Below are 12,344 nucleotides of genomic sequence, written 5' to 3'. Positions count from 1 at the left end.
TATACAAAACTGATTCTAATGCAAATCCCCAAAAAGAGATTGGCATATCAGTATAGCTCATCATACTACGTACCATATCCAATAGGGTATGATTTCTCCTTTCAGATACACCATTCAGCTGTGGTGTTCTTGGAGGAGTCAGCTGGGAAACAATGCCATGCTCTCTCAAGTATTCATCAAATTCAGTACTCAAATATTCACCTCCATGATCTGATCGAAGAGCTTTAATACTCTTTCCTGTTTGATTTTCTACTTCAGATTTAAATTCTTTGAAATTTTCAAAGGATTCATGTTTGTATTTCATCAAATACAAATACTCAAACCTTGATTTATCATCAACAAAGGTAATAAAGTAATGAAAATCGCCTCTAGCCATTTCCTTAAATGAACCACATACATCACTATGTATTAGCTCCAAAATATTTTCAGTCCTTAGCCCTTGTCCAACAAAGGGTAATCCAGTCATTTTGCTCTAAAGGCAAGATTCACAAGTTAGAGTAGGCTCATAGGCCAATGAGGATAGAATCTCCATTTTCTCCTGTTTTGCAATCCTGTCTTCTGTAACATGACATAACCTTAAGTGCCAAATATATTTTGAACATGAGTTGATTTTCAACATGGCATTGCATTCATTTAGATTACTTGCATTCATTTTGTGTTTTTCATTATTATCCAAATAATAAAGACCATCATTCATATAATCCGAACAAACATATCTATTTCCAAAATAAATATTACAAACATCATCTGTGAACTGAAATTCATAGCCATTTCTAGTCAAACTAGATATAGAAATGATGTTTTTAAAATCATCAGGTACATATAAAATATTATCCAAACACAAAACATGTCCAGACATGTAAAAGGATTTAGATCCTATGGCTAAAGCTTCAACAGTTGAGCCATTGCCAATCTGGACTCTAACATCTCGAGAACGCAAGCTGCTACTATTTGCTAGTTCCTGTATATCATAAGAAATGTGAGAACTGGCACCAGTATCTAAAACCCAAGCTGTAGATGAACTATGAGTATCATCAGAATCTAAATAACAAGATATGGACATACCTTTCGAAGGTCTATCCTTCTTATCCTTCAAAGAGGCAAGATACTCTGGGCAGTTCCTTTTCCAGTGCCATCCTTCTGGCAATGGAAACACTTTTCTTTGCCTCCATCAGCTTTAGTCTTCCCTTTCTGTTTAGCTATTTTCTTAGAAGGACCAGGAATCTAAGGTTTCTTTTTCTTATTGCCCTTCTTCTTGTTGGACTTTCTAGCAGAATAAGATGCAATCAAAGCTACCTCTTTTCCTTTATTGTCCGGCATATTCTTTTGGCAATAACCAACATGTTGAGCAAACCAGCCAAGGTGCATTCCTGTTTAGTCATATAGAAATTTGTCACAAAATTCCCAAAGGACCCAGGAAGGGACTAAAATGTGTTTGTAGTTGGAAATCCATGTTGAAGTCAAGATGTTCCAACTGCTCAATCAGCCGAATCATCTTGTGGACATGATCCCCAACATTCTGTCCCTCAGACATCCTCATGCAGAATAGTTGTCTAGATATCTCATACCTAGCATTCCTGCTGTACTCACCATACAACTCTTGTAGGTGAAGGAGGATCTCACTCGCACTCTGCATGTTCTCATGCTGCTTCTGTAACTCATTACTCATGGAAGCAAGCATGTAACACTTAGCTCTCATATCATGCTCCTTCCACTTATCCAAAGTTTCATGTTCCTCTTGTGTGGCCTCTGGAGGTAAGGGACAAGGAACATTTGAGTCCAGAACATATCCTAAATGTTCAAAGTTTAGGATAAGTTTCAAATTTCTTAGCCAATCAGACAAATTAGGTCCTATCAACCTATTGCGATCAAGTATGCTTGCAAGGATATTGGATGGTGGTGGTTGTTCTGTGCTCATTATTATCAGAAAATTAATTGCAGAAAATAATCAGATTAATTAGTCAATGTATCATGTAATTAACTAAAAGGATTATGGTCTTTTAATCAAATCAGTCCTCCCACTAACTTAGCGAATCCTACACTTCCAAAGTAGAAAACGAAAATCCTAGTTGGATGGATTTCTAGTGGGTAATTGAATTCTTATAATTCTATTGATCATCCTCAGGTACATCCATTATTGGAATTACAATAAACTATAAGTGAGCAATTTCTCACCCATCACATCTCATCTGAGGTTCAATCCTTTACCTAGTCCCTAATGCTCAAAATCTCAGGTATATCCAATATTGACTTATCTTGCATTAGTTAAGTTGATCCCATTGAGCCTATAATTATGCAAATAATTTTAATGTCCTCAGGTACATCCAATATTGGCCACCAAACCATTTACATATTTACAACATCTCATGCTTAACAATTATTCTTAAGAAAATCTCTTAAATTAATTGTATATTATGCAAGTATTTAAAATTTCTTAAAATAATTGCCTAAATGGAGGGCCCATGTTATAATTACTTTAATTATAGCATTTCCAACTTAATCATTTGTTTGGAAGATTTTATGGTCATCCTAATTACTATTAAGGTCTCACTTTGCACATTATCCATTTAGCATGCATATATCATATACTTGCATACATTCACATACATCTCATGTATTCATGGATAAACAGTAAATATGGTATGATCATGGACTTTCTAAGGAATTCAATTCTGAGACACCAAGAATAGAATCAGGGCATTCCTAGGTGCATTTCATTCATTCATTTTACAAGAGTTGCTGAAGGAGTACATAATCAACACTTGATCTTGAATTCCTCCCACTAGTCCCACTAATGCTCTTGACCTCCTTGATCTTCTTGCAATCCAATTACATAGTAATCCTTGGTATACCAAGGTGAATTTACAAGAACTTAAATAAATGAAATTACAATCCAAAATTATTACAACCTTAATAATACATGCCCAAAATAAATTTAAATAAATTAATTAATTTACAATCCCAAAGAAACATAAAAGAAATAAATCCAATCACATTGGTCTTTTATAGTCCATGATTATCCATCATGCATATCACTATTTAACAATTTAATAAAACATACATACTTAAATTAAATTGAATATCTCATATTCAACTTAAAAATTCAGATTTGAATATGATTTAAACAAATTTAAAAATTCATATTTAAATCACATTCAAACAAATTTAAAAATTCAGATTTGAATCACATTCAAACAACCTTAAAAATTCAGATTTGAATCACATTCAAACAATTTTAAAAATCAGATTTGAATCACATTCAAACAATTTTTAAAAATCAGATTTGAATCACATTCAAACAATTTTTAAAAATTTAGATTTGAATATGTTTCAAACAACTTTAAAAATTCAGATTTGAATCACATTCAAACAACTTTAAAAATTCGGATTTGAATCACATTCAAACAACTTTCAAAATTCAGATTTGAATCACATTCAAACAATTTTTAAAATTTTGATTTGAATCAAATTTAATTGTGTGATTAAAACTCTAATTAAACAATTTAATTAAATATAGGATGAGCTTTTAGATCATACAAAAATTGCAAATTAAAAAGCCAAACCTTGTGCACACTATTGGAGGCCACAAAGTGTGCGCACCAATGGTGTTGGTCACCAAGCCGCCACCTTTCATTGCAACCAGCAATGGATCTATCATCTCATGATCATACCACACAATTAAATCATATAATCAATAATCTAAATGACAAATATAGTGGCTTTGATACCAATTGAAGGAGCGGAAGCGTGAAAAACACAAGTTTATATCATTGAATTCAAAAATTTTTCACCTAGGGTCACATGCATCATGAAAGATTCATTTTTATCTATTTGATTTCAATGATAAATAACATATTAAAACTCTTTTAATATGTTTTTGGATCTGTATTTTCTATTTAAGATTTTAGAATTAATCAGATTAATTTTAGAACCCTAGATTAGATCAAGAATAAGTGCACTAACCTCTTGATGCACTGCAGTGTGTTTGGCACCTTTGGGATGCGTCTTTAGGACACCATATGTTGTCCCTCTAGCTTGTCCATGCCAAGATCACCTATGGCAACCCTTGAACAGCTTCTAAAGCTTTTTCTATGAATTAGAAAATCAAGTTTTGCCTTTTGAGAAATTAGAGATGTAAACAGAACCCTAGAAACAATTTCTAGTATTTTTATTTCAAGAGATTGTTTGCTAATCTCTTAGAATTGATGAGAACTGAAGAAGAAGAGAAGGGAGAGGTCTCCAAGGTGGCGGCACAAAGAGAAAGGTAGTAGCTTATTTCTTTTGTTCTTTCGTCCTTACACTTATAAAGCTAGGTCACCACTTAAAACCCTTGCCACATGTCACCTTCTGATTGGCTCTACGTTTAATTGACCCAATCATATTGTGCCAAGTGTCAAACCTATATTTAATCTTAATTTTAATCATCTTACATGATTAAAAGACATTTGACAAGCTTATGTGTAGTACCATGTGTCACCATCTCATGGTGCCACATGTCACCCTATGAAATGACCAAAATACCCCTGTGTCTTAATTTTGAGTTCTCAACCCAAAATAATTATTTCTCTTCTTCTAATCAATTTATATCAAATATAAATTAATTAATTAATCTCTATTAATTAATTTTTCATTAATTAAATTCATATTTAAACACTTTAAATATAAATTTAACTTATACTATATATCCAATAACCTAGATTTGGTTTCAAGCCATGCTAGGGATTTTGCAATCTAATTGCAAACCAAACCTATTTAATTAATTAATTAAACTCTTTAATTAATTAATTAAATCATATTTAATTTGGTGATTACTTGTGCATGTGTGTGACTTACTAGGCTCATCACTAATTGGCAATGAGACATGATATCAACTCTTAATATCATCAGAACTCTTTCTTACCATAAATGATTTATGCACCTCATAGACCATAGTTAACACCTAGCATAGCATGCCATGGCCACCCAATCAGTAATAAGGTTTACCTTAAATGAACCTATAATCATATGTTACCATGCACTAGAATCTCTCTGTTACAAAATCTTAACTCAAGCTGGAGTCATGGTTTATGTCAAACCCCATTTGCTATGAATATTATGTTCTCTTTTAATTCCTATTCTTGATTAAAAAGATTTTCTCATCAGAAACTCTTTTCTGATTAAATCTATCTGTCCTGGTAAGGAACTTGAAACATCAAGAACAATTAAAGGAACATAGGATTTTATCTCTATTTACTTAGAGGAACAGATTCCATCTTGATCAACACCTACCTCCATATGTAACTAGTAGGAGCCAACACATGCCCATATACCCATACACAGTACAAGTATGAAAGCAGTATCAAACTCAAACCACCTATATACAAGATAATTATGCTATCTCAAGTCTAAAGATTATATGCACTGATATAATTTGTGATAATGCATTGACAAGAGTAAACTCCATGTGCTTGTCATAAATGTCACTGGTTTGGCCTACTTATCATGTATAAGTGCCTATCATGTTTATTATATGGCATGAGACTCACCATTCCATCTTATTTATATCTCATATAAATAACTTGGGAACAAACATGAATACAATCTTTCTGGATAAGTCATGTCCTTATTGTGAAGTATCCTCGATTGTGAACCTATTTATGATACTTTGTGCTAGAAATACTGTCACTCATATTCTTAACAACTTAAGAATAGAATTTTTAACAATATATCAATGGACCTTTTCTATTACACATAAATATATTATGTAAATAGAAAAGTAAAAATACCTTTTATTAATAATACACGTACAAGATACATATTTAATGATATGCTCTAGGGCATACTACTAAAAATCTTCCACTAGCACTAGAGCCATTCATTACAATATCTTAGACCCATCTTCTCAAGATGTCGGTCTAGCTGAGTCTGTGACAAAAGCTTAGTGAATGGATCAGCTGGATTTTTCAGCTGATGCTATTTTCTGCATGGTTATATTACCTTGCCCAACTATCTCTCTGATAATGTGGTAGCGCCTTTCTATGTGTTTGGATTTCTAATGAGACCGGGGTTCCTTATATCCAAACAACTTCTTTTGCAGCATCTGATGCAGCAATATACTCGGCCTCTATAGTGGAACAAGCAGTTGTACTTTGTTTGGAACTCTTCCAACTAACTGTACTTCCTTTACAAATGAACACAAACCTAGAGGTAGACTTTCTATCATCGATATCTGATTGAAAATCAGAATCAGTATAACCATTCAATTGCAAGTCACCACCTCCATATATCAAGAATAAATCCTTAGTTCTTCTCAAGTACTTAAGGATGTTCTTGACAACTATCCAGTGTTCCAAACCAAGATTGGATTGATACCTGTTAGTCAAACTAACAGCATATGCAATATCCGACCTAGTACACAACATTGCATACATCAAACTTCTAATAGCCGAAGCATATGGAATGCTGGCCATTTTATCTCTTTCTTCAGGTGACTTTGTAGACATCTCTTTAGAAAGGTGGATGCCATGTCTCACTGGTAACAATCCTCTCTTGGAATCAAGAATGTTGAACCTCTTTAACACCTTTTCCAAGTATAGACTTTGGGATAAACCAATTATTCTTTTTGCTCTATCTCTATAGATGCGAATCCCAAGAATATAGGTTGCCTCCCCTAAGTCTTTCATGGAGAATATATTTGACAACCATACCTTTACAGTTGTTAACATACCTGTGTCATTACCCATCAATAGTATCTCATCCACATATAAGACAAGGAAAGTGATAGCACTGTCACTAACCTTCTTATATACACTTGGCTCATCCTCATTTTTTATAAAACCAAATGACTTAATGGCTTCATCAAAACGGATGTTCCAACTCCTCAAAGCTTGTTTCAACCCATAAATGGTTGTCCCAGGGTCGTGTGATGAGGAAAAGAGGCCAGTGTAAGTTTCTACCCCAGGTTGTCCCAGTTCTATTTTTCGAGTTTTTTGGTTACACGGGCCATGTGTCTTCATACGGGATGACCCATGTAACTTTCTGGGCAAAATTTTCTATGCTCTCAAAGTTATTTTCTTATTCTAACTCTCCAAAAGGTTATGCTAACTTGTTTTTATATGAAAGAGCTAAATGTAAGTAGGAGTTAGTAACAAAAATACTTGCTTATTTTGTGGTTTCCTTTCTTGCATGAATTAGACTTAGTGATCTCCTCACCCCTTTTGCATTCCTCTTATCCTATGTGCAATGCGAAGAGTGGGGTGCCTACAAAATGAGAAATAGCATAAAAAAAAGGGAATTACATTATAAAGAAAAATGTAAAAATCTTGGGTTGCCTCCCAAGTAGTGCTTGTTTATAGTCATTAGCTCGACTGTCTTTCAACTTTATGTCCGGGTTGGAGGATTGTTGTAGAATTGTATGAATCCTTTCTCAATTATGTCTCCCAAGAAGTATGGATTCAATCTCTTCCCATTAACTTTGAAGGCATCGAAGGTTTTACTCCATACTTCTAATGCTTTATGAGGGAAGATTTGAGTGACCTTGAAGGGTCCGAACCATCTTGACTGTAGCTTTCCTGGGAAGAGCTTTAGCCTTGAGTTGAACAGTAGGACAAGGTCTCGTTCCTTGATTTCTTTCCTAGTTATGTGGCTGTCATGCCATCTTTTAGTCCTGTCCTTGAAGATCTTGGCATTCTCATAGGTATCTTATCTAATTTCATCTAGTTCATTGAGCTATAGAAGTCTCTTTTCTTCAGCAGCTTTCAAGTCAAAGTTCAAGGTTTGAATTGTCCAATGGGCCTTGTGTTCAAGCTCGACTAGGAGGTGGCATAATTTCCCATTAACCAAATAATGGAACTTTTATATGCAGTGCGGTAGGCCTACAATGCATAATCTAATTTTAAAAACCAATCCTTCCTTGAGCGATTGAATATTTTCTCAAGGATTTGCTTCAATTTCCTATTTAAAACTTTCACTTGACTACTACTTTGAGGTGGTAAGGTGTTGCCACTTTGTGAGTCACTTCATATTTCTTTAATAATGTCTCAAAATGTTGATTACAGAAGTGACTTTCTCCATCACTGATGATTGCCCTTGGGGTGCCACATCTTGTCAAGATGTACTTCTTATGGAATTTGGTTACCACTCTGGCATCATGTTGGTGTGGCTATTGCTTCCACCCATTTTGATATATATTCGACACTAACTAAAATATACTCGTTTCCAAATGAAGATGGGAATGGACCCATGAAGTCTATTCCCCACACATCAAACAGCTCTATTTCAAGTATACCGTGCAATGGCATTTCATTCTTCCCTGAAATATTTCTTGTTCTTTAGCATTGATCACATGTCAGCACAAAGGATCGCACATCTTTGAACAAATTTGGCCAGTAGTACCCTGCTTGTAAAATTTTAGCTATTGTTTTTGTTGAGCTAAGATGTCCTCCATAAGGTAATGATTAGCAATGTTACAGAATACTCTTTACCTCCTCCTCTGGTATGCATCTTCTTATCAGGCCATCATAACATCTCTTATACAACAGAGGTTTCTCCCATGTGTAATATCTTATATCATGCAGAAATTTATTCCTTTACTAGTAAGATATGTTGAGTGGCAAAACCCTGCACACAAGGTAGTTAATGATGTCAGCATAACAAGGGGTTTAGGAGATTGCAAATAAGTTCTCATCTAGAAAGTAATCATCAATTGACAAATCATTGAACCCATGTTCTTTTCGCCTGAGCCTGGACAGATGGTCGACTACCACATTTTTAGTCCCCTTTCTATCTTTGATTTCAAGGTGGAATTTCTGCAGAAGTAGAATCCACTGGATCAACCTTGGTTTTACTTCTTTCTTGTTCAAGAGGTACCTAATGGTAGCATGGTCTATGTAGATGACAACTTTGGAGCCAACCAAATAAGATCTGAACTTGTTAATTGTAAACACAATAGCTAAAAATTCTTTTTTTGTGGTTGTGTAGTTAACTTATGCATCATCAAGTGTTTTACCGGCATAGTAAATGGCATGAAATTTCTTGTCCTTTCTTTTTCCAAGCACTGCCCCTACTGTGTAATCACTTGCATCGCACATTATATCGAATGGCGGCTCCCAATCTAGTGGTTGCATTATTGGTGCTGAGATAAGAGCTTCTTTTATCCTACAAAAGGCAATAAGGCAACTTTCATAAAAGTCAAAGGGAACATTTTGATTTAGCAAATTAGTTAATGGCTTAGCTATTTTGGAGAAATCCTTGATGAATCTTTTATAAAAGCCTACATGCCTCAAAAAGCTTCACACTTCCTTGACTGATGAAGGTGGTGGCATTTTTTCAATGATCTTTATCTTTGCCTTGTCCACTTCTATCCCTCTTTCTGAAACTAGGTGCGCAAGGACTATGCCCTCTCTTACCATGAAATGGCATTTTTCCCAATGAAGAACTAGATTTGATTCTTCACATCTTTGAAGCACTTTAGACAGGTTAGTTAAGCATTCATCAAAGTTGATTTCATAGACGAAAAAGTCATCCATAAAAACTTCCATTATATTTTTAATATAATAAAAAAAATAGCTATCATACATCTTTAAAAAGTTGCAGGGGCATTACAAAGACCAAAAGGCATTCTTCTATATGAAAATGTTCCATAAGGGCAAGTGAATGTGGTCTTCTCTTGGTCCTCAGGGTAAATGGGATTTTAGAAGAATCCAAAATACCCATCTAAATAATAGAAATAGGAATGTTTAGCCAACCTTTCTAACATTTGATCTATAAATAGAAGAGGAAAATGGTCTTTTCTAGTGGTAATATTTAATTTTCTATAATCAATATACATTCGCCAACCAGTGACTACCCTAGTAGGGATCAATTCATTATTGTCATTTTTTGCCACAGTTGTCCCACCCTTCTTAGGCACTACATGCACTGGACTGACCATTTTTCTAACAGATATTAGATATATAATACCTACGTCTAATAGTTTCAAATTTTATTTTTTCACTACCTCTTTCATGTTAGGGTTTACTCTCCTTTGATGTTCAATGGTGGGTTTACTGTTTTCTTCCATAGGTATTCTATGCATACAAATAGAAGGGTTGATTCCCTTGAGGTCTTCTAAGGTATACCCTATGGACTTGCTATGGTTATTAAGTTTCGCTAGGAGTTTTTCCTCTTCTACGGAATTCAAACTGGCATTTAAAATAACAGGATGTTTAGAATTAGAGTCCAAGAATGCATACTTAGTGTAGAAGGAAGAGCTTTTAATTCTACCTATTTTTTTTCTTCTTGAAGACTATTCTTGGGTTGCTTTTCTTGCAGATTTTCTACCAGAAGTGCTTGGGCCAAAGGTAGAGGTGGATTTACCTCAAAAAAATTCTATATATGCTGTAATTTCCTTGTTCTCATTCTCCACTATGTGGCCATGCACTATATAAGCTTCAAGAGGGTCTTCAGGATATCTCTTTTAAAATTTTTCCTCCACTAGCTTGTCTATGATGTCAACCCTTAAACATTCAACAGCTTCAAAGTTTTGCTTTATTGCTTGGAATAGGTTGAATTCTACCTCTTCATCCCCTACTTTGAGAATTAGATGCTCATTTTTTATGTCTATGATTACTTCAGCAGTTGCCAAGAAGGGTCTTCCCAATATTATAGGAATTTGGACATCTTCCTCTATCTCCAGGATAATAAAATCTACTAGAGTGAAAAATTTTCCCACCTTGATGGGGATGTTTTCTAGGATGCCAACTGGGTACTTGATAGATTTGTCTGCTAATTACAAGGAGATGGTAGTTGGTCTCATCTCTCTCACATTTAGTTTTTGACATATGGACAAGGGTATTAGGCTCACACTAGCTCTAAGGTCATAGAGGGCTTTGTCAATATTCATATTGCCAATCAAGCATAGTATGGAGAAGCTTCCACAATCTTTCAATTTTGGAGGCAGCTTGTTCTGTAGGATGGCGCTACATTCTTCTGTTAGAGTAACCATCTCATAATCCTCTAGTCTCCTTTTCTTAAAAAGGATTTCCTTTAGAAATTTTGTATAGGAGGGCATTTGAGACAACATTTCTGTAAAAGGAATATTGATGTAGAGTTTTTGCAAAACCTCTAAAAATTTCCCAAACTGCTTGTCCAATTTAGCTTTCTGGAATCTTTGAGGAAAAGGTAAGAGGGGTTGGTAAGGTTCTGGCAGTTTTTTTTTCTTTTTTTCCTTGTCTTCTTTGCTTTCCATAGCTTGCTTCTCTTCTTCCTCTTCTTAAATGTCATGATTTCTAGGAGTTTCTTCCTTTTGTTTTTGCTTTTCTTCTGGTTCTTATAATATTCTCTCACTCCTCAATGTAACAGCTTTGCAACGTGTAACACCCCAAACCTCCGAGTTATGAATAGTACTATTTTTGGTCCATGACTAGTACTATTTAAAGACACCTTGAGGACTAAAAATAAATATAAAATTAATTGAGACAGACACAATAAAAATTCAAGTGACCCAAAAATATAAGGATTCACCGGGTATATTGAAAAAGAGGGATTATAAACCGATAAGGGGCATTTTGATCAATTCACCTCAAGAGTTGACTTTTGACCAAAATGTTAATTAATTTAAGTGAAATTAATAAATTGAATTATGGAATAAATTTTTTAGGAAAAGATTTCAAGTATAAAGTGAAAGGAAAATAAAAGAAACAAAAATCTAGAATTTTAGGTCCATTTTGACCCAATTAAAATTTTAGGACCAATGGGCTTTGGACAACTCAATAAAAAATAAATAAATAAATAAATAATTGCGATAAGTATAAAAGGAAGCCATCTTCCTCCCTCCCTCATTTAGTTGCCTCCCCACATACCTCCTCTCCCTCTCTTTTCTTTTTCTCTCTCTTCATTCTTCCACTTACAACCTCTCTTAACCATTGATTTTCCCCACTTTTTCTCCATGGGTTTTCTATCTAATTGGTGGAAAACATTAAATTTATCTTTCATTGAGAGATTAGAAGCTAAGAGAACAAAAGAGTTAGAAGAAATTGAAGATTAGAAGTGGTCACTTGAGGTAAGTTTCTTTTCATGTTAGATTAGTTGTATAAGCCTTGAATGAAGTTAACTTATGATGAAATTTCATGAGAAATTGAAAGGAAACATGCATGGAACCTAAACTAGGGTTTTGGCCAACTTAGGGAAAATTAGGGTTTTGATGTATTTTTGTTAAATTGATGATAAATCTAAGTTAAATTGAGGTAGTATGCATGATTGGGAGTAGTAAGATTTCATAGGATTGCATAAATTAAATTATGGAAGATTAGGGTTCATGGGAAAATTGAGTTTTGGTGCTAGAGAGTGAACTTAGTGTGTGTAGTGTTAAATTATGGTTATTTGAG

Source organism: Hevea brasiliensis, chromosome 18, assembly GCF_030052815.1.
Source record: "Hevea brasiliensis isolate MT/VB/25A 57/8 chromosome 18, ASM3005281v1, whole genome shotgun sequence".
Lineage (NCBI taxonomy): Eukaryota > Viridiplantae > Streptophyta > Magnoliopsida > Malpighiales > Euphorbiaceae > Hevea > Hevea brasiliensis.
The sequence above is the reverse complement of the archived record's forward strand: the minus strand, read 5'-3'. Positions refer to the sequence as shown.